Source organism: Cnephaeus nilssonii, assembly GCF_951640355.1.
Source record: "Cnephaeus nilssonii genome assembly, chromosome: 3".
Taxonomy (NCBI): Eukaryota; Metazoa; Chordata; class Mammalia; order Chiroptera; family Vespertilionidae; genus Cnephaeus; species Cnephaeus nilssonii.
Genome location: NC_137074.1, coordinates 76,154,433 through 76,178,970, shown reverse-complemented (window position 1 = coordinate 76,178,970; position 24,538 = coordinate 76,154,433).

Here is a 24,538-nt window from a genome sequence, read left to right as displayed (position 1 = left end):
TCAACAAACAGTGTTAGGAAAACTGTGTATTTGCATGCAAAAGAATAAAAACCAACCCATATTTATAGCATTAATAAAAACAACCCAGAATGGATTAAATTTTAGTAAGCAGTAAGGAGAAAGGAATCCCGGATTGCAACAGAGATGTCTGCCTGCCGGCTTAGGCCTGATCCCTGGCAGGCAGACATCCCCTGAGAGGTCCTGGACTGTGAGAGGGTGCAGGCCAGACTGGGGGACCACATCCCTCCAACCCCCCAGTGCATGGATTTTGTGCACCGGGGCTCTAGTTAGTGTATAAAAAAAGGCATAGATTTCTGGGTGTTAATTTTTGCATCCTGCTACATTGCCAAATTCATTTTATTAAATCTAGTAGTTTTCTTATGGAGTCTTTAGGGTTTTCTATGTAAAAAATCATGTCATCTACGAATAATGAAAGTTTTAGTTCTTGTTTTCCAGTTTGGATGCCTTTTATTTCTTCTTATCTGATCACTATGACTAGCACTTCCAGTACTATGTCGAACAGGAGTGGTGAAAGTGGGCATCCCTGTCTTGTTCCTGTTCTTAGGGAAAATGGTTTTAGTTTTGAGTACGATGTTGGCTGTTGGTTTGTCATATAAGGATTTTACTATGTTGAGGTATGATCCCTCTATTCTCACATTGCTGAGAGTTTTTATCAAGAAAGGGTGTTAGATTTTGTCAAATGCTTTTTCTGCATCAATTGATATGATTATGTGATTTTTGTCTCTCAATTTGTTTATGTGATGTATCACATTTATTGATTTGCAGATATTGTACCATCCTTGCATCCCTGAAATAAATCCCACTTGGTCATGGTGTATGATCTTTCTAATGTAATATTGGATCTAATTTGCTAGAATTGGTTGAGGATTTTAGCATCTTTGTTCATCAGGAATATTGGCCTGTAATTCTCTTTCTTTGTAGTGTCTTTATCTGGTTTGGGGATTTGGGTAGTTCTGGCTTCCTAGAAAGAACTTGGAAGTGTTTCTTGCTCTCAAATTTCTTGGAATAGTCTGAGGAGGATAGGTTTTAGTTCTTTGAATGTTTGGAAAAATCCCCTGTGTAGCTGTCCAGCCCAGGACTTTTGTTTGCTGGAAGTTTTTTTATTACTGCTTCAATTTCCTTCATAGTCATCAGTCTATTCAGATCTTTTTAATTCTTCCTGATTGAGTTTTGGAAGATTGAATTTTTCTAGGAATATGTCCATTTCTTTTAGGTTGTCCAGTTTGTTGGAATAGAGTTGTTCGTAGTATTTTTTTTACAATCCTTTGTATGTCTGTGGGTTCAGTTGTTACTTCACCTCTTTCATTTCTGATTTTGTTTATTTGGTTCCTATCCTTTTGTTTCTTGGTGAGCCTGGCTAGAGGTTCATCAATCTTGTTTATCCTTTTAAAGAACCAGCTCTTGGTTTTATTGATCTTTTGTACTAGTATTTTGGGGGGATTCTCTATGTCATTTATTTCCACTCTGCTCTTTATTTCCTTCCTTCTGCTTTGCTTACTCTGGGCTATTCTTGTTGCTCTCTCTTAAATTCTTTAAGTTGTACATTTAGATAATTTATTACCATTTTTTTATAGGTAGGCATATAGATCTATGAACTTCCCTCTCAGGACAGCTTTCACCATGTCCCCTAGATTTTGGATTATTGTGTTTTCATTGTCATTTGTTTCCAGAATGGTTTTTATTTCTGTTTTGGTCTCTTTGGTAACCCAATCATTGTTTAATAACATGCTATTTAGTCTCCAAGTGTTTGACATTTTTAGTGTTTTATTCTAATTTTATGCCATTGAGATCTGAGAAGATGTTTGATATTATTTCTATCTTCTTGAATTTGAACAGACTTTGCTTATGTCCCAGCATATGGTCTATCTTTGAAAATGACCCATGTGCACTTGAGAAGAATGTATATTCTGTGGCTTTGGGGTTAAATGTTCTGAAGCTGTCAATTAATTCCACCTGACCTAGTGAGTCATTTGGGATTGCTATTTCTTTGTTGATTTTTTGTATAGAGGATTTATCCAATGGTGTTAGTGGGGTATTAAAGTCTCCTACTATGATTGTATTTCTGTTGATCTCTCCCCTGATATCTCCCAGAAGATTGTTTATGTATTTGGTTGCTCCTGCATTGGATGCATATATGTGTACCAGAGTTATATCCTCTTATTTTATCGGTCTCTTTAGTATTAGTAAGTGGCCTTCCTTGTCTCTTGTTATGGCCTTCACTTTGAGGTCTATTTTGTTAGATGTAAGTATTGCTACCCCAGCTTTTCTTTCATTTCCTTTCACCTGAAAAACATCTTTCCATTCCTTCATTTTCAGTCTGTGTGAGTCCCTTGTTCTGAGGTGGGTCTCTTGTAGACAACATATATATGGGTCATGTTTTCTTATTCATTCAGCTACCCTATGTCTTTTGATTGGAGCATTTAATCCATTTATGTTTAAGGTTATTTTTGACTAGAGGCCCAATGCATGAAATTCTTGCAAGAGTAAGCCTTCCTTCCCCCAGCTGCTGGCACTGGCTTCCTTCTGGCACTCGGGACCCAGGTTTCCCTCCAGTCACCAGCAGGTACTTGGGACCTGGGCTTCCCTCACAGCCCCAGCTTCATCCAGAAGGTCATCCGGAAGGATGTCTGGATGGGTGTCTGGTCTAATTAGCATATTATGCTTTTATTATTATAGATAGTTACTTGTTGGTTGCCATTTTTATTCTTTATGTCTGTGTTCCTATTCCTTTTCTGTTTCTTCTTTTTACACAAGTTCTTTTAGCATTTCTTGCATTGCTGGCTTGGTGGTAATAAACTCCCTTCACCTTTCTTTGTCTGTGAAGCTCCTGATTTCACCTTCAATTTTTATTGATAGCCTTGCTGGATAGAGTATTCTTGGAATTAATCCCTTGATTTGCATCACTTTGTATACTTAATTCCATTCTCTCTGGCCTGATGTGTTTCTGTTAAATAATTTGGTAATCTAAATGAAGATTCCTATTAGGTAACTCTCTGCCTCTCTCTTGTAGCCTTTAAGATTCTCTCTTTGTCATTAACACTTGCCATTGTAATTACAACTTGTCTTGACGTTGGTCTTTTCGGGTTCATCTTGTTTGGGACTCTGTGCTTGTGTGACTTTTCTTCCCCAAATCAGGGAAGGTTTCCATCATTATTTCTTCAAATAGGTTTTCTCATCCTTACTCCTCTTCTTGTCCTTCTGGCACCCCTATTATAAGTATGTTATTTCACTTCATGTTGTTCCAAAGCTCCCTTAAGCTCTTCTCCTGCTTTCTAATTTTTTCCCCCAATTGCTGTTCAGATTGTGTGTGTTTTGCTACCCTGCATTCTAACTCACTAATTCGGTCCTCCACTTCTTCTAATCTACTGTTTAAACCTTCCATTGTGTTTTTTATTGTAGGTATATCATTCTTCATTTCCTCTTGATTCTTTTTTATTATTATTACTTTATTGATTAAGGTATCACATAATTGTCTTCAACGCCCCCCCCCCATTCCCATCCCAAACCCCTCCACATGCATGCCCCCACCCCCCTGTTGTCCGTGATCACTGGTTAGGCTCATATGCAAGCACACAAGTCCTTTAGTTGATCTTTCTCCCTTATCCCCACCCTCCCCTACCTTCCCTCTGAGGTCTGACAGTCTGATCAATGCTGTTCTTGTTCTTCAGTCTATGTTGTTCTGCATTTCTCCTAGATGAGTGAGCTCATGTGAAACTAAGAATACACTTATAGGAACCGAAAATGAGACAAGCAATAATGGTTATGCTGAGAGGCAAATGAATCAGTCTATAGTGAGTTTCTTTCTGGGCCAACAGTTCTTTTGAGTCCCAATTTCTATGTCCAACAGTTCTTTATGTGTACATAACAGCAATGGTGGTAATGCAGGTCTGACCCTCTCTGGTTTGGTCCTGGGCAATCTACAGTGACGCACATCTGCTGACTGCTAGTATGGCAAGGCATGGTCAGCGTCTTCCATCTCTGGACTGTTTCTCTTCTGACTTCATGGCTGGAGCACTCCTGTCAATTCCTCTCTGTTGCAGGAATCCACATGGTCTCGGAGTTGTTTTCTGAAAATATACAAACATATTCTTGACCAAAATTTAATAAAGGAATATTTTATATAAATTTGACTTGCGATCCTTTTTCATTTAATCCTCTCCACTAATATTTACAGGGTAAAATAAGATGGTTGTTAGAGTATTAAATTTGACAGTAAAATAGTAGTCAAGTTTTCCTCTTGATTCTTATATATGTTAGTAATTTTCTCATCCAGCCAGTTTAGAAACTATATGACCCTTAGTCTGAATTCTTTCTCTGACATATTGCTTGCCTCCATTTCATTTAGTTACTTTTCTGGTGATTCCTCTTTTTCTTTCCTTGGGGGGGGGGGGACTTCCTTTGTTTCCCTATTTTTGCTGTCTCTTTCTGTCCCTGGGCTCCCTGCTTGGGGTCTGAGGTGTTGAAGTCCCTGGTGGTTCAATGATTGGGACTCGTTAGACCAGAGGCTGGATCTGCCTTGAGTTTCACACCTTTAATGACTCTTCTCTGAGTTGTACCTCCTTTTTCCATGGTTCTGGTCCCTCAGTTGTCCACTTCAGATTCTCAGGGTTGGCAGGTGGTGTGCACAGTTCCTCTGGTGTGCGACTCCCTGTAAGGGCCCAGAGTCCTCTGGCAAGCAATTCACTGTGTGGCACCAGCACGCAAGGCAGGATGGCACCCTAGGACTCTCTGGCAGTGCATATGCAGAGTGATCTGTGACCTGTAACTGGGCATACCAGGTCACACCGGCAGCTTTTACCTGGTCCGGGGGTAGGGTACACACAGGGTGACCACTCTGTCCATGATGGGGGGCAGAGCCTGTGCCAGCCTGAAGACTCTGTCTGTGCCAGGGGATGAAGCCTGCTCTGGCCAGAAGGCTATGTCTTTGGCTCTGTACTGGGAGTGGGGATCAAGCAGAAGAAGGGTACCCCTGGCTTGCACTCACAGTGATCCTGGGACTCTGTGTTTGGGCTCTGTCAAGGACACACAACTTGGGAGGTCTCTCTTGCTACACTCACTACAGACGTCTGGGACCTCCTGTGTGGTACAGCACTGCTCACTGCTGGGGCACAGTGGTGGTTCCACTCAGGTTATGGCTGCAAGTGGCTCCCTGTACAGGCCCAGTGTGGTGTCCGAGGTTGGCCTACGTGTTGGTGTGGCTGCACTTCTGGCCTCTGTTGCTGCCCTCTACAAGATGGCGTGGGTTCCCATCTACTGCAAGGCCTGGATGGGTCCAGGAGCTTAAGCTTGGGTCACACAGGGTCTGCAGATGAAGCACTGGCCTTAGCAGGAGGGGTACACACTCCCAGCTCACGGGAGCCTGTGGCTGGGGAGACTGGAGTCCCGGGGTCTGTGGGTCTGCAAATGAGGTAGCAGGTCTTTGGCCAGAGTGGCTGCAGGGTCCAGGATGGTGGCTGAGGCCAGTCTGGGTGGTTGTGAGTCTGGGTTTCTAGTCACCGCCACTCTCCCCTTCAAGATGGTGTAGTTACTGTGCCAGTGCTGGCCACCTGGGAGTGCTTGCATCATTAACAGGGGCTGACCATGCCAGCCCCTGAGACTCATCTTTCATAAGAGGAGCAGGATATAACTGTCCCTCACTCATACACACACACACACACACACACACACACACACACACACACACACACCATGCACACACACACACTCCTTTTTTACTCCCTCACTTATTTACACTCTCTCCCTCACTGCCGTCCTGCCAGTCACCATTTTAGTCCCCTCCTGTTTTGTTTTTAAATATATTTTTATTGATTTCAGAGAGGAAGGAAGTGGGAATGAGAGATAGAAATACCAATGATGAGAGAATCATTGATTGGCTACCTCTTGCGTGCCCCATACCAGGGATCGAGCTCAAAACCTGGGTATGTGCCCTGACCGGGAATTGAACTGTGACCTCCTTGTTCATAGCTGAACACTCATCCATTGAGCCACTCTGGCTGGGGTAGAATGGTATTTACCAAGAGCTATGGGAGGGGAAAATAGGAAGTTTCTGTTCAATGGGCATAAAGTTTCAGTTATGCAAAATGAATAAGTTCTAGAGATATACTGTATAGCATTATGTCTATAATCAACAATGAAATATTATACACAAAAATTCATTAAGAGGGTAGATCTCCTGTTAAATGTTCTTACCACAATAACAGTAAGTTAAACTGAATTTAACTTAATTTAATTTAAAAAATGACTGACTATATTGCTCACCTACTGCATTATGCTTCAGAAGGATGTGCAAAATACATATGGGCACTGACCTATGAGGCAGATGCTGAATATAGTGCTGAGGTGGAATCCTGCAGGCATCCTACTGAGTAAACTGGCCTTGCAGAATCACTGGGGAGGTCAAAGGTATACTGAGGCAGGTGGGAGAAGAGGAGTCATTCAGGGGCTTGAGGCTGCAGCTATTTCCCAATCAGTGTGGAAGCATTTCAGTGTTTTAACAAGTGGTGTACACAGGTATATATCAGTTAAATATCAGCTCTTTGTATTGTAATATTATTATTTCCATTTCACTGATGAAGAAATGAGGCCCCATAGAGTTGAGTGATTTGTCCAAAGTCACATTGCCATTGAATGGAGAGGGTAATGCTTGAACTTAGGCAGTCTGACACCAATTCCTGTTCTTGTAACTGTTATGCTATTCTGCCTCATATTTATAAAGAAAATAATTAGTTTTAAAAACAATTAATTTGTCTGGCCGGTGTGGTTCAGTTGAGCATCATCCCATCCACCAAAAGGTCATTGGTATGATTCCTGGTCAGGGCACAGCCTGATCTCCAGTAGGGGGCATGTAGGAGGCAGCTGATCGATGCTTCTCTCTCATATCAATATTTCTCTCTCCTTTCCTCTATCTCTAAAATCAATAAAAACATATTTTTTAAATAATAAATGTCTATCCAATAACTAATGGATTCCAGGCACTGTGGAAGGCAAGCTATAGGTGGATTCAAACATCAATTATGTAGAATTTCATAAAAGGTAATGGTTTTAGCAAGAAGTGCTAAAAGTCAGGAAAGACTGTAACTAGAGTTGGAGGCTTTTCTTCAATAAACTGAAGGTGAAAATGAACTGTTTGCACATATTATCTAAATAATTGCTCCAATTTTCCATTATGTTGTATTAGAAGACAGTAGTTTGGAAACAAGAATTTGTAAAGTTTTTGGTAACATCTCCAGGGATGCAGCAGAAGGAGTTCCAACTGCACCTTGGCCAACTCTCTTTTCATTTTGGAAGTAGATGATTAGCCATGATTGGCAGCGACTGCCAATGACAGCAGGAGATAATTGGATTGGTCATGCCAGGAATTCTAAATACATAGTGGAGAAAAGCAGATAGAATACTTTTTCCCTCATTTTCTTTATTCCCTAATAGTCCCCTCCCAGTTAGCACTCTTCCTGGTGCTGTGCCCAACTACCTGACGCTGGTTCTCCATAGAATGTGGCCTAGGATCTGAGTTCAAGGATCTGGTAAAAAATGTTCACCAAAAATGATCAGTGGCACCATTTGGAAATAAAATGTGGCCATTGTTTTCAAACACTAGATCAGTGATGGCGAACCTCTGACACGCGTGTCAGTGCCATTTCTGATGACACGCGGCCGCTGAGGCGGCCGCATGCTGAGGATGAAACATTTATGTTATTTAAACTATAAATATCGCGAAATAATGTTTTTTCCTCAAAGTGGCACACTACCCGAGTTACGCTCGGTTTTTTGGCGAAGTTTGACACACCAAGCTCAAAAGGTTGCCCATCACTGCACTAGATTAACCTTTCAATATAGTTAAAATAACAATTTGGTTTTACCATACCTCCCTTAAAATTATTTAAGGTGATGATAGACTTAAAGTGCAGATGACACTGCCTTTCTTTCAATTAAAAGAAAAATTTTAAACAACTACAGACACAATTCCTTTTAGTAGTTTCATGATATTTTTAACAGAATACCATTACAACCAAGAGTTTATATTAATATTTGTGGTTTTCAAATAGTAAATAACTCAAAAATCAAATGATGATGATTTCAATACAGTGAGAAATTTGATCAACATTTAATAAACTGGAAAACAATGCCAACTGGAGCTGAGAAACTAAATCCCGTAATGCCAGCTTTCATTTCACATGATCTCCAGGTGGCTGCTGGCCAGTTTGCCACATGAAAAAAGCCTGACACTTACTGGAAAAGACTCCAACTATTTAAAAAAAAAGACATTCAGTAGAGAACACACAATGTTGTGCTGAAAGGCTATGTTATTTTGCCAGAAAAAAATTCAATCTGTGCGCAAAATACCTCTTCCCATGTCTTTTGATCTGATGTAGCACTTGTCCAAATGGATGGGCTCCCTAAAGGGAAAACCCATTTCAAGCACCTAGGAGCTCCAACAAATGCGCAGCACTCAACCTCGGGCTTAAATATCCCAAATGGTCTCTTGCTGGTAATATGAGAACAAAATCAGTGTTTCACTCAGAAAACAGCTTTCCTGGCTTTTCTCTTCTGTTCCATTTGTGCATTGATATGAAGATCAGAGTCATCAACTTGAATGTGATTTAGAATCTCGATGCAAACAATGAGACATTAAACACTTTCTGGCGCTCTGAAATTTGTATTCAGACTCTTCTCTTTTCAGGGTGTAATCACAATTCCATCAGTATTCGAGGGATTTGCGCACACAGACTGCCTCTGTCAGAATTGTAGCCAGCTATTGCATTCTCATGTAGCGTGGTCCTGCGAATAACTGCCTTGGAAGGTGGTATTTTGACATATGCTGCTTTATATGGAGCACAACATCTTTTTGTTGCAAAACCTCACAGTTTCAGCTTAATTGCTTGAAGATTTGGAAAACAAAATTCAACGTTAAAAAAAAAGTATGGAAATCATAATCTAACTCACAAAAAAAGGAAGACAAAGACCAAAGTCACTATCATACTATGGCCAAATAAGAGGATCAAAGACTTTAGGCTTTAATTCTTGTCTTTGCAAACTGAGAAATAATGTTGCTAGCATTTATTCATTCCCTGAGACTTAACAACATGTATTGTTTTTTTATTATGTTGCCAATTTTTCTCAAAGAAAATTACCATTTCAAAGCTTCCCATAAATCCCATAACTTCTATAAGCTTAGTTTCCTCATGGGTAAAATGGAAATAACAATGCCTAGTTTGTCGGGTTGGTATGAGGGTTAGAAATAATATAAAATCACCTAATACTGCCTGGAACATAATGGAAGCTGGCACTATTACTATTATCCAACAGCTTTATCTAGACATATAAATTGGAATAAAACTCTGAGACAGTTTCATACTAATTCACACATAAGAAATAACACATTTTCTTGTAGATACAAAGTAATTGAGGTAAATGTTAAAACATTTATTTGAATTATCAAAAAACATAGATTGTTTCCATTTTCCAATTCACATGTCCAGATATGGCTTTTGTGAATAGCCCCTGGTAATCCATGGACTTTTGAATCTTTATCTATTTTTGAAGGCACTCAGTATCAAGTTTAACCAACCTGGATATGTAGCTACCAATAGGCTGCAGGGCAAGTTTCATCCATTAGTAGGGTTACTGCATCAGATATCAAAACCAAGAAAGCTGCCCTGCCAGCATGGCTCAGTGGTTGAGCATCGACCTATGAACCGGGAGATCATGGTTCAATTCCCGGTCACAGCATATGCCTGTGGACTTGATCCCCAGCGGGGGCCATGCAGGAGGTAGCCAATCAATGATTCTCTCTCATCATTGATGTTTCTATCTATCCCTCTCCCTTTATCTCTGAAATCAATAAAAATATATTTTTAAAAAACAAGAAAGCTAATCCATATATAGTACCAATAATTATCTCTCATGTGATTTAAATCAGTAAATTTGAAATTTGCCTGAATGGGGAGTAACAGAACAATGGGCAATTTTCAAAAATTATCTTTGTTCTGAGTCAATGTAATCTCGGGTATTCTAAATATATATATATACATATATATATATATATATATATATATATATATATATATGTGTGTGTGTGTGTGTGTGTGTGTGTTCATATATATATATGAAGAAAATAAAACCTGTAAGAAACTAAAGGTAAAATAATTTTCTTAGACACAGACAATAGCTTGGTGATTACCAGATGGAAAGGGGGTTGGGGAAGGTAGAAGAGGGTATAGTGGTGATAAATGGTGATGGAAGGAAACTTGACTTGGGGTGGTGAACGCACAGTACAATATACAGATGATGTATTATAAAACTGCACACCAGAAACCTGCATAATTTTATTAACCAATGTCACCCCAATAAATTCAGTAAAAAAACAGCATAACAAAAAAATTGAAAAATGATTTTGCTTACCTAAAATTAAAAGAAAAACACCTATGTTTTGGTCTCTTGGGACACTCTTAACAGTTATTCAGGGAAAAGGGAAATATAGTAAAAGGTTCTCATAAAAAGGTGGGGGTGTTGAAAAGAACATATAATTGCTTTTTAATTGTAGGAAATACTTATAAAGTTATTTAATAGCCCTAAAATTCTGTGTATATATTAAAGATTATTATATAAAATTTGAGATGTGAAAATTATCAACTCTATGTTTATATCCTATGAACAATAGCAGAGCATCAACATGATGTTTGGGTCATTTGCACTGATCCCAAAAATAATGTTTGGACATCAGTACCTAACAGGGCACTAAGAAATCCTGAGGGTCTCATTAATTTCCTCTATAAAATGAGAGGATCAGAGTAAGTAGAATTCTCTTATTCCCTCCAGATATAACATTACTCCTTTACCATGCAATTGATCTTTGGTTCAGGCCAAGTAATTATAATACAAAGTTAAATTTAGAAACACAATTATCTTCATTACATTCTGGGCTATGTTGGAACTCCCTAGTTTATGTCACTAGACATAACATAAGTAACGGGAAGCTCAGTTCCATAAACACTGGGATCAAGTCCTGAGGTTAAAAAAAAAGGGGGAAGAAAGAAGCCCAAAAGAAAGGCGCAGTATGATTGGGGCAGGTCATACCGAAACCACCAAAAAGAGTATATTAGTGCCCAGAGGCAAGTCAGCTGGGAAAGACATGTAGGAGGGCAGTGCATACTATTTTTTTTTTTTTTTGGTACAGGCAGATAAATATTAGTATTGCAAATAAGTTTTATTTATTAGATATTGGGGAAAACTCTTGGAAACCACTCTTACAAGTCAGAATTTACATAATAAGAAAACAGATTTGATTTTGAACTATTGGGTTAGTATGAGAACCAATAAGCAAAGACTGCATATCCCAAACATGACTGGTCACTATCAAGAGGTACCTAAAAGAATCCTCTGGGTTCTACTCTGCCTTTCCACAACATGTAGCAGCAACCCCATTTCCCCCTGACAACCATGGTTGGTCACCCCAATCAGGTGAGCATCTCCTTTATCTGCTTGTTGGTTTTGTGGCCTGAGGAGGCTAAAGGAACCAAATGGCAATTTCAGCTTCCAGTTAAATGGAACCTTAGTCTCCTAGTATGATCACATTTTTTTCTTGGAAAAATAAGAGTTTTTATACCAGCAGGACCAAAAGATGTAGGCGGATAAAGTATAAATTTTATGAGAGGGTTATTTGGGGTAAGAGTGAATAAATTTACTTAAATCCCCTGGTTCCTGGACTCTGGTATTCTGGCTAAGGAAGACATATATGTAGTCATTTATTCAAAACATATGTTGCATCATGTATGACAGTTCCTCAGCTCTACAAATGTTGTCACCCAGGTGGCTCTGTAACTATGTGTCTAATAGGCCATTCCACTGTTCTATTAAGCCTCCCGTTTTTGACATGAAGAGATAAACGATAAACTAGTGACCCCCTTCTAATAGGTTTAGCCCATTGCCTCTACTTTTTTATTGCACAACAGCTTTCTTAGTCAAAAATAAGATTATGTAGGTTACCTTGAGGCCTTCACTTAGTCCTGGATGATGTTACTGGAAGAAACATTAAGGGCAAGAAAGGCAGAGTAAGTATCTTTCCCTGTGAGGACAAATTGCTGCTCCCTCTGTGATAGAAGGGGCACCAAGTGATCAATATGCCACCTGGTGGCTGGCTGATTCCCAAAGGCAATGGGGCATCATCAGGGGCTCAAAAATGGACCCTGTTATTGGCAAGCTAGATACACAGCAGGGATGATAGCAACTTCTATTCCTGCAGCCATAACCACTTTGTTCATTAGCCCACTGAGCAAGCACATGATGAATGGACAAGGAGGCTGATTGACATGGATAGATCATTTTGTTACCTGATAATCAAAAACCTTACCTGCTGGGTGAATACTCACATGTGACATAAATATTCTCCATGTTCCTCTCTTACTCAGGGTTCTCCAGAGAAACAGAACCAATAGGAGAGATTAGAGATAGAGGTAGAGATAAATTATAAGCAATTGTCTCATACAATTATGGAAACTGCCAAGTCCCACCATCTGCCATCTGCAAGCTGGAGACCCAGGAAAGCTGGTAGTACAGTTCCAGTCCAAGCCCGAAGGCCTAAAACCAGGAGAGCCAACAGTATAAAGTTCAGGAAAGGATTAGGAAAATAGGATGAGACAAAAATTCTCTCTGACCCCACCTTCCATTCTATTCAGGCCTCCAATGGATTGGATGAGACCCACCCAAATTCTGGAGAACAATTTACTTTTCTCAGTCTACCAATTCAAATATTAATCTCTTGTAAAAACACTCTCACAGACATACACAGAATGATTCAACCAGTTTGACACAAAAAATTAACCATAACAGTCCCCATTAACAAATAGTAACAGTCCAATTCTAAGATTGCTATTCACATATTCTTTTCGCAGACATTTTTTTTTAACCAAAATGTCAATCTTATTTCAAAGTTCCTAATCATCTAAGCAGACAGTTAACAAATTACCCTGTGATCACTTTAGGTACGTACCTTTGGCTATCGCCTCTTTTCAGGCAAGTAAAACAAAGTATTCCAAGTTCTGCCCACATGGCTTAGGGGATGTTAGTTGACTCTTAGTTGTGTCAGCACATTATGCAGAAGTACCTGTAAAAAAGACCAAATACTTCCCCCCGCCTCTTTGTCAACTAGTCATAGAGAATGCCCCATGAGGCCAAGCGTGATTTGAGGAACAAGGCAGCAATGTAACAAGAGTAGGGCCCCCTGCTAATGCCACTTACATATGATTTCAGGACACACTTGAACCTGATCTCATATGGCTATAGTACATATTTGGAACTATAGTACATATTTTGCAGTTCAAAGTGAAGATTAATTGTGAATATTAATTTGAACTCATTTTAATTTTCACTTGCTTTTCCATTAATAAATTCAATAATATAAAATTGACCTTTTATACTTGAGAAGCAATTAAGTTGTATTAACCTTTTGCACTTGGATGTCGAGTGTGACTCGGCACGGTTAGCATTAAATCCCGAGTAGAATTAAGAAATCGAGAAAAAAGCAAGCAAGTGCAAAGGGTTAAATTATGATTTTGCATATTTTAGTTTGGTAGCTGGATTTATATATAACATAAATTTTCATTAAGGATAGATTTTTGAGTAAGTAAACTATTCTCTGGATATAAATTGAGAATAAAATTAGTTTTCAGAATTTTTTTTGGTTCTCAAACAGTCATTAACTAATGTATTTCAGGGAAACTAAAAAATTGAGGTGATGAGTTTACAATTAGGAATTATTCACTAAACCTGAATTCATGTCTTCTACATTCTGGAAAGATCATATGTATTGGTTATTTATTGCTCTGTAACAAATTACCACAAAATTTAGCAGCTAACAATAAGTATTTAGTATTTCATAATTTTTGAGGTTAGGAATTTAAGAGTAGCTTAGCTGGGTGGTCTGGCTGAAGGTTCCCAACAGATATAGTCAAGAAGTCAGTCAGGGCTGCACTTGAATCTGAAGACCTGATTAGGGAAGGATGTCCTCTCAAGCTAACTCATGTGGTTGTAGGAAGACCCCACTTATTTGCCAACTTTTGGTCACAGGTCTCCTATTCTCTTCACATGGGCTTCTTTTGTCTGCCTCAGTATTCTCACAGCATGTCATCTGACTTGTCCCAAAGTGACTGATGAGAGAGAGAGAGAGGGAGAAAGAGAGAGAGAGAGAGAGAAATTACTCTATATAGAAGCCACAGCCTTTATACCCTAATCTTGGAAATCATTTACCCTCACTTCTGCTATACACTAAGAGATCACAGAAACCAAGCTTAGTATATGATGGAAGGGGTCTCCTGAAGAATATGAATACATAATTTGGCAGTGGATATTTTTCACACAACAGTCTTTACCTAAGATGATTATTATATTACTAGAGGCCTGGTGCACAACATTTGTGCACTTGGGGGAGGGATCCCTCAGCCTGGCCTGCACCCTTTAGCAGTCCGGGATCCCTCGGGGGATGTCTGACTGATGGAAGCTGTAGTCAGACATTCTTAGCACTGCTACAGAAGTGAGAGAAGCTCCCACCACTGCCACTGCACTTGCCAGCCGTCAGCCCAGCTTGTGGCTGAGTGGCGCTCCCCCTGTGGGAGTGTATCTGCCCCCTGGTGATCAGTACGCATCATAGTGACTGGTCATTCTGCTGTTCAGTCAATTTGCATGTTACCCTTTTATTATATAAGATATAATTTTAATGCCTAGGTATATTCCAGAAACATACTTCTGAAATGTTTGTGTGAATATATTTGTCACTGTCTATTTTTCCACATCCATTCTCCTCCCTAGACTGTGAATTCATCAGGGGAAGTACTCTTTCTTATTCATGTTTTTATTTCCAGCTCCATGAACAGTGGCTAAGATAGATGTGCTTAGTAAATATTATCTGTGCTGAATTGTATTATATTTTAATTCTCAAAGTACTTTATATTTTTTCTTATTTTTAAAATTAATGTATAATTTACATAAAATAAAAAGCACAACCTTAAGTGTTTATTGTGATAAATTTTGACAATTTTACATATCAATGTCACCTCAAACAAGACACAGAACCCTTCTATCACACATAGAACCCTTCTATCACACAATAATTCCTAATTGTAAACTCATCACCTCAATTTAAATTTTCACATGCCACTTTCCCTCTCCTTCCACCCTCATGCAGTAACTATTTTTATTTCTGTCATCATGCAATAGTCTTATCTGTTACTGAACTTCAAATAAATGGAATAAATTTATGCCAAATGCTTATGTATTTGACCTTTTTTTTCTTTCTTAATATACATTATTGAGAAACATATTGTTGCCACTTGGATCGTAGTTAATTCCTTTTTATTGGTGTACTAGAGGCCCAGTGCATGAATTCATGCACAGGTGGGGTCCCTTGGCCTGGCTAGTGATTGGGGCAGATCTACTCGGGGGAGGGACCGCAGGAGGTTGGTTCCAGCAGCAAACTAACCAACAGCCGATTCCCTGAAGAATTGGGCTCCTTCCTCCCTCCTGTCTGGGTCCAGGGTGCAGGTGAACCAGATTTGGGGCTGTTAGGGCCCCAGCAGCAAGGTCTGGGTCATTGTGCATCATAGCTACCCACCAGTCATCCAGTCATTCTGGTCATTCTAGTCGTTTGGTTGTAAAGGTCACTTAGGCTTTTATATATATAGATAATATTTTAATGTATGAATACACCTCAATTTATTTATTCATTCTTCTCTTGTAAGACATTTGGATTCTTTCTACATTTGATTATTATAAATAGAGCTACTGTAAATATTATTTTACAACTTTTTTCTATAGACACATGATTCCATTTTTCTTGGGTAAATAAATACCAGACAGTGAGATAGCTGGATGCAATTGTTATTAATTAATCAAAAGGCTTCTTTGTTTTCCAATATGTTTAAGAACTTAAGACAAAATTTTTAAAAAACATCAGCTATATCTAATTCCCAAAGAAAATGAAAAGCAGGCAGAAATAGAAATACTAGTTTTTACACTAAGGTTTTGGAGTAATCAAGAGCAATCAACAGCATCAGCATCCCTTTGTACAAAATTTGTGCACAAAGTTGTGGGGTGAATTCTCCACACTAGGACAGAGGCCATGAGCAACATGCAAAGACTAGGAGTCCTGAGGGAGTAGTGCACTGACAGAAAGCAGTGAGAGAACAACAGACTGAGAGCAAAAACAGCAGTGGGCCTACTCTCCATTCTCCTTGGGAATTAGACATAGTCAGTGGTGACTGTTCTTCAAATTCATCTTTCCTGTCGTCCATTTCCAGTCTTTTTGAAAACATTTCTCCTTCTTCTCATCTATATGCTCCATATCAGCCCCCTTACTTATCCGTCTATTTAACAAATACGTATTGAACATTTACTATTTAGCAGGAACTGTTCTAGAAGCTAGGAAAAACAAAACAGACAAAATCCCTGCTCTCATATAGCTAAGTGTATTTGCAAATACATATGATCAAAATATGCATTTCACTTATATTCTGTGTTTTTTTTTCACCAAATAGATTAAAACCGTAATATACCCATATACACTGGAAAATTGAAACTAAGGCCTGCCATAGCATTGTTCACATACTAGGTGCTCATTACATGCTTGTTGAATGCATGAATGAATAAATGTCCCAAAGTTGGAGGAATTATTATGCAATAGAGATTCATTAGGTGAGCATATAAATTAAGGCTTTCTAGGAGGCAGCTCAGAAATATATCAGCAATCCTGAATCAAATCCTTTTTGGAAGTACTAAGACTACTAGATGTACCAGTTAATAATGTCGGATTTTGTAATCAAAGAAAACATGATAATTTCAAGAGAAATATCAAAGTGCTTTATTCAAAATAATGTCCATCACTAGCTACACATTTCCCCCATCTTTCAGGTAATTTGTGGATACTGTCCCAATACAACTTTTCTTGTTTTCAGGCAAACCATTCAGAGACCCAACTTTCCACTTCTTTGTATGTTTTGTTGAAGTGCTGCTCAGAAAGTGTGTGTGCCATCGATCAGAACAAGTGGTAATCTGAAGGAGCAAGGTCTGGTGAATACAGCGGGTGGGTTAATACTTCCCAGGCAAGATCTTTTAACGTGTCTTTAACTGGTTTTGAAGTGTGTGATGGTGCGTTATCATGAAGCAAAATTACTTTGTCATGTCTTCTGGCACATTCTGGTCATTTCACAATGAAAGCGTGGTTCAAATTGATTATTTGTTGTCGGTAGCAATCAGTATTAATGGTTTCACCTGGTTTTAGAAGCTCATAATACACCACACCTTCCTGATCCCACCAAATGCAGATCATTGTCTTCTTTCCGAAGCGATTTGGCCTTGCAGTCGATGTTGATGGTTGACCTGGATCAACCCATGATTTTGTGCATTTGGGATTCTCAAAATAAATCTACTTTTCATCACAAGTCACAATTGGATGCATAAAAGACTTTCTTTCCTGCAGTTGAAGCAACATTTCACTGATGACTTTTTGGTTTTCCATTTGTCTTTTTTCAGTTGATGTGGCACCCACTTTCCTTCCTTTAAAAACTTTCCCATTGCTTATAAACGATCGGAAATATTTGCTGAACAACGTTTAATCTTTCTGCACGTTGTTTTTGAGTTTGACACGCATCTTCATCCAATAATGTTTGTAATTGTTGGTCTTCAAACTTTTTCAGTTGACCTGGACGTTCTTTGTCTTTCACATTGAAATCATCACTTTTAAAGCATTTAAACCAGCATTCACAAGTATCTTGAAATGGAGCATGTTCACCATAAGCTTCCCAAAGTGAACGTTAACTTATTCTTCAAAATAAAGTAATGAATTAAAACTTCCCTCAAATGCTCTTTTTTTGGCACGAAATTTGACATTCTTAAGCATAAAAACATCTATGATGTTAACACCTTCAGCAAATTTGACATATGAAGTTTTGAAGCTTGCTGTCAATACAACAAAATAGCATACATATCAACTTGTATATATATCAACAGATGTGTAACTCCATCTATTTAAAAAAATCCTCATTAAAAAATCCGCATTATTAACTGGTACACCAGGTATACTACAATTTTCCCACAGAGTACATGGTCTCAATCTGAGCTAAAAATAAAGCTTACTTTTTCAAGAAAAGTCAGACCATTTTCAGAATGAAACTAAAAAGCAAATTTCACTTAATAATGTCGGACATTTATCAATAGCTTAGTGACCGCCAACCAAATTACTTTATACTTGGCTTGTGGTTAAACCTTTAGCACAAATATATTTCTAGATACAAAGGGAAAATTGCATTACACAAAATTCACCTGATTAAAAAAATATCACATCTGAAAATCACTCATCTGAGAAAGCTGCAAACCTGGGCTTGCAAGGTCATGCTGTTTTCAAAGTGAATGTGATCAAAGGGCTTAAAGAACATAAGAAATAACTTTCAAACAGCAAGACACCACCTCAAGAGGGCATCACAAGTGGCCAGTGGATAAGCATCAGCACTGAACTGAACTGTTTGACACACAGCTTTGTCTCACTTATTTTCTGATGATAAAAGTAACATGTCTATTGTATAAAAATCAAGCATATAAAGTTATAAAAAATGTAAATTACCAGGCATACTCACTGGTAAATATTGGTGAATTTCCTTCTAATCTATTTTTTGCACATATTAGTTGAGCTTTGCTATATATAAAAGTTGGGACTATTTTTCATATATAATACTGCAACACAAGCTTTTCCCCCTAGTTTATTACAAATATCTATTTATACATTCTCTTAGTGACTACATTATAGTTCATCTAACTCTTTCCTTATTTTGACTATTACCATTGTTTTCATATTTTTTCTCTGTCTCAAAGTAATACTCCATTAAATGTTTCTGGAGTTTGAGGGATTTGTTGGTTTCTGGAGACTGGGCAGGTAATTCAGAATTTTTTACTTAGGGTTTACCTATCCTTAGGAGGGAAATTAAACAATATGTATTGCCAATTACTCTACAGCCTCATAAATATGATACATAAAAAGGTAGTCACTCCCTATCCCATGTATATAATATTCTCTGAAAACCAATTCTAACCTAATGAACCCCCGTGTCCTGACACCAGGATTTGATATAGATCCAGGATCCATATTTTCATATTTTAATACATAATTTAACCCCACTGAATTCTGTAATAATTTTATAGATATGTCAATACTCTCTAAAAGGCATTAAATGTCCTTTTTGTGGTTCCTAGAGAATACTGCATTTTTAAACCTCATTTTATTAGATGCAGAAACATTTCAGTAGGTAGAAGATAGGTGCTGAATTTAAATATTTCATCTCATTAATTTCAATTGTTTGTACTCAAATGAAAATGAAGATACTTTCTCTCAAATCTACACTGATCAATTCTAAAGTCTAATTTGTTGCTACAGGTCCATTTATCTCCCTGTTCAGGACACAATGAAGGTACAGACCTGTCCCTGCAGACTGATGAAAGCATATCTGCTGAAATGTCCACTTTGTATTCTTAAAATACCCCAAGATTTTAAACCGGATAAGCCATGAAAAGAACACAGCAGGTACAACAAAATAAGACAGATGAGCACGCAGAAACATACACCTGGCCCCAAATCTTAAGATATTTTTCAGACCTAATTCCAAAAAGTGGGGCAATGGAGAGCACTTTTTGGGGTCATGTTTCCTAGAGCTTCAGGGTAGTTTTAATGCCATTCACTGGGCATTAAGGAATCATCATGAACACAGTGCACTCATTTAGAACAACATGTGATAAACCACTAAAACATGTAGGAAGAAACCTGAAAGCCTTTTTAAACAAACTTTCAGAGCTGAATTGAAATGCTGGTATCAAAAGATCATTATAGGTATAATTACAACAAATTGTTCTGTCTTGTCACAGATGAATAGTAATGAAACAGGGAAATTAGAAGCAAAAACATAGTGGTATACCTTCAGGCAGATATGAAAGATACATGAGTGTTCCTAAGCCACTCTTTAAATTCAAGTGTCAAATAGATTCTTTGTAGGGAAAAACATATTTTTAAAAAATATAACAAGATAGCACAATACACCTAATAGAATGGCAAAAATAAAAAAGACAATAAGAAATGTTATCTGGCTGAAACTGGTTTGGCTCAGTGGATAGAGCATCAGCCTGCAGACTGAAAGGTCCCAGGTTCGATTCCGGTCAAGGGCACGTACATTGGTTGCGGGTACATCCCCAGTGGGAGGTGTGCAGCTGGCAGCTGATTGATGTTTCTCTCTCATCGATGTTTCTAGCTCTCTATCCCTCTCCCTTCCTCTCTGTAAAAAATCAATAAAATATATTTTTAAAAAAAGAAATGTTATCTGGAATGTGGAGAAAGTGGAACTCCCAATTACTGCTCTTAGTATGGTCAAATGGTGCAACCTCTTTGGAACACAGTTTGGTAGTTCCTTAAAATGTTAAACAGAGAGTTAACATATTGCAATTCCACTCATAGATATATACCCCAAATAAATTAAAATACATGTCCACACATAAATTATAAATGTCTGTTCATAGCAGAAGCATATATAATACCAAAAAGTAGGGAACCCCCTCCAGAAAATATCTATTAACTGATAAATGGATAAATAATATGTGGCATATCTGTACAATGGATTATTATTTGACAGCTAGAGGCCCGGTGCATGAATTTGTGCATGGGTGGGGTCTGGCCGGCTTGCCCCGATGAGGACCGATTGGGCAGGGCTTGCGAGGGGGAGGGAATGCAGGAAGTAGGCTGCCGGCCCTGCCCCTGATTGGGGTGGGAGGATAATCAAGGGCCAGGCCAGCCAGAGAGAGGGGCCATGAGGGTTTGGGGGGCGGAGACTGTCAAGGCCCTGATCAGGCTGGTTGGCTGCCACAGTGTGCATCATAGTGACTGGTCCTTCTGGTCATTCCAGTCATTCCAGTTGTTCTGCCATTCCAGTCACTTGGCTTTATATATATAGATGAAAATAAATTAGTACTGAAACATGGATTAGTACAACATGGATGAAACTTGAAAATATTTTTTGAAGTGAAAAATATCAATCACAAAAGACCACGTTATAATATTCCATTTCTATGAAATGTCTAGAATAGGCAACTCCACAGAGACAGACAATAGATTAGTGGTTGCCAGATTATGGGGAAGAAAAATATGGTGTGTGGTTGTTGATAGGTACAGAGTTTCATAGGAGATAATGAAAATGTTCTAAATATATAATGATGACCTTTGGCATATAATATAAATCACTTTATATTTTCATAGACTAGGAAAATATTTATAATACATTTATATGAAAAAGGACTTATATCTAGGCTATAACAAAAAACTGCACTTTATAATGAATAGATAAACACTCAACAAAATTTGGCAAAATAATTGAATATACACTTCACAAAATAGATATATAAATGGCCAATAAGCATACAAAAATGTTCTGGGCATTATTAGTCACCATAATAATGAAAATTAAAACCACAATGAGCTATAACTATATATTTCAAAAAATGATAAAATATTTTTAATGTATTGGAAAAGATATAGAGCAATTAGAAGTTGCATTCATTGCTTGTAGGAGTATGAAAATATTTTGGAAAATATTTTGTCAGATTCTTATTAAATTCAACATACACTTAACATATAACCCTGAAATCCCACTCCTAGGTATTTAAAAGAAAACATATGTTCACAGAAAGATCTGAGCAGCACATTTCATACCAGCTTGTATCATAATAGTCCCAAATTGAAAATACCCACATGTTAACAGATAAATGGCTAAATAAATCGTAGTATATTCACACAATAGAATAGTACTCAGTAACAACAACAACAACAACAAAAACCCAACAAAATAATTGAATATGAATCTCAAAAAGTCATATTTTGTAAAAGAATTCAGATACAAAAGACTACATATTGTATAACTCTCTTTATATAAAATTTTAATTTGTAATGACAGCAGGTCAGTGTTTTTATAGGGCCAAGAAGCTAAGTACTAAGGGTTAATAGCAAATGGTATGGTATGATGAAAATGTTTTATATCTTTATTGTGGCAGTGATGCATCACATGTGTCAAAATTCATCAATACAATTAAAATGGTGACTTTTATAATATTTAAACTATATTTCAGTAAAGTTGATTAAAAAATAAGGCCAAATGTTTCATCTTTGTCAGAAAGAACTTACCAAAGCTTCATTATTGATCCATGATTTGGGTGCAATTATTAAACCATTATTGGAGTTAATTGATTTTCTGCTTACAATATATGATAATACTGATATATAAGTGGCAAACTTTAACTATTTACAAAGTTTTACAGTGAATAGAGCCAGCACATTAACAGCTATTATTTCATATTTTATGGGTTTATAAAAATAAGTGAAATTAATTTATAAGCATAATCTTTTGATCTTAATGAAAAGTTATGCTTGATAGAGTTGTACAGCTGTACATGTTAAATGTTTGTCTTTGAGCAATTTTTCTTAAAATAGCTATTAACTGTTGAAGTGGATGCTGATAATTCTTCAGCAGATTCTGACATCTTCTGGTTTTCAGTCCATGAAATCACCATGGCTCCAATGTAGATGGTAAACACTGACAAACACATCACAAATTACGTGTGCATCATCAGTTTCCTTGAGAAACAGAACTTAAAAGCCTATTTTAAAAAATAAACATCCACTTGTGCCTTTTATGCTCATTACCAATGAAATAGCTTATTGAAAAACAAACTAAAAGGCATTACCAAACAACAAAATAAGCAGGTATGCGATAAATGTCCCACCCACTGTGGTTGCAATATTCAAACACTTAAATGCTCTTTATACAGCAGAAGAGCTCAGCCTGCTTCCCACACATGTTTCATTTATACCTAGACTATCAATTCCCACATGTTCCACAAACCTGGCGCTGTGGCAACTTCTTGCATTTCTCTTGAAATCCAGGGCCTGCTTTAAGGGTGTGTGACACGTACATTCGCACAGGGTCTTTCTCTCAGAAGGAGCCCATGCTTGTTAAAAATTCAGTTGTTGCTCTCTTGAAATTCTTAAAGAGGTCGAGGGGTTAATGAAGCATGTGCATGAGCAGTGGAGTCATAAATAACAAAATGAGATTAAAGAAAATAAAAGCAGCACATTTCTGAATGTGACAGAAAATTCTGATATTCTTCCTAATCATGAGTGCTAGTGGCTTTTATTGCATAGATTGAAGCATAGTTCAAAGGGTATTTTTAAATCCTCATGTTGCTATTTTCCCAAGGTCTTATGTGTCCTCGCTATTTGGGGCTTTAACTGTTCTAAGGATTGCAAAGCAGTTTCATATTTTATATGCTGCCCTTCATTCGCTCTATTGAAGTGTTGCCGTGTTGGGGAAAAAAAAAACAAAACTGGCCACCTTTTCAGAGAATATTTTTCTGTTCCTAGCATTTATTTTTATATTAAAATTGATATTTTAAATTATAAAAACCAGCACTCATTTATTGACAAAAGAGAATACAGAAATATATAAAACAAAAATCGATGTCATACTCTTATCCCTCTGCACTCCGAAATCAGCTTTTTAGAAGGAGCCACATCACTGGTTCATTGTCAATCTTTTGGGAATACATCTCTGTGTGTTTATCTCAGCTTGTCCTGTAACTCGCTTTTTCACTCTCAACAACATATTGCAGCTATCTTTTCATGTATACATCTATATCTATGTATCTATCTATCAAGATTCTAAATATAGATTTATGGCATATATATGATGTATTTTTATGAATATATTAAAAATTTTAAACTAACCCAAAATTGGATATTTCCAAAATTTCAAAATGTAAATAACCTGCAGTGGACAGATTTTTATTTACATCTATCACTTATAATAAACTTTAAGGACATGAAAGACATAAGTATATGAAATGGATATTTTGTTTGGAATTATTAGCTATATTATGACAATCATCTTTCCTACTTATGCATCCTACCAAGAATAGCATCTCTTCCTACTTACTTGCTGAGAATTGCTGCTTGAGGCTAATCCACTGCATCTGAACACAAAGGTTCTGCTGCAATTGTTCTTAATAATACTAAGGATGATAATAATAGGAATGGATAATAACGGGTTTACCTTGATTGTTGCAAATGCTTGTCATTGAAAGCTGGCTTCTATGTCCCATTTTCTAGAGTTAGGGCCTCAGGAAAAAAAAGATCAGAAACACTCCTGTGTGGAGTCATTGTTCAATGAGCAACGGTAGGAAAAGCTTAGTTAACTGTACTAAAGCTTCACCACTTTTACTGAAAAGTAAGGTCATAAGGATTGTAGCTGAAAAGGTGTTCTTCCTTATGGCTCCTATACAGCTTCAGATTTTACACATGATGAAGCTCTCATTAAGGTTGCCTTGTTTGGTTTGCCTGGAAGCAGAGGATGGGTTATTTTCATCAACTAAAGCTGACAGTTTGGATTTTGACTTTCGCGATGGTGTTGCTTCAAAATTCAGCACAGTATAGTAGTCCCTCCCTATCCAC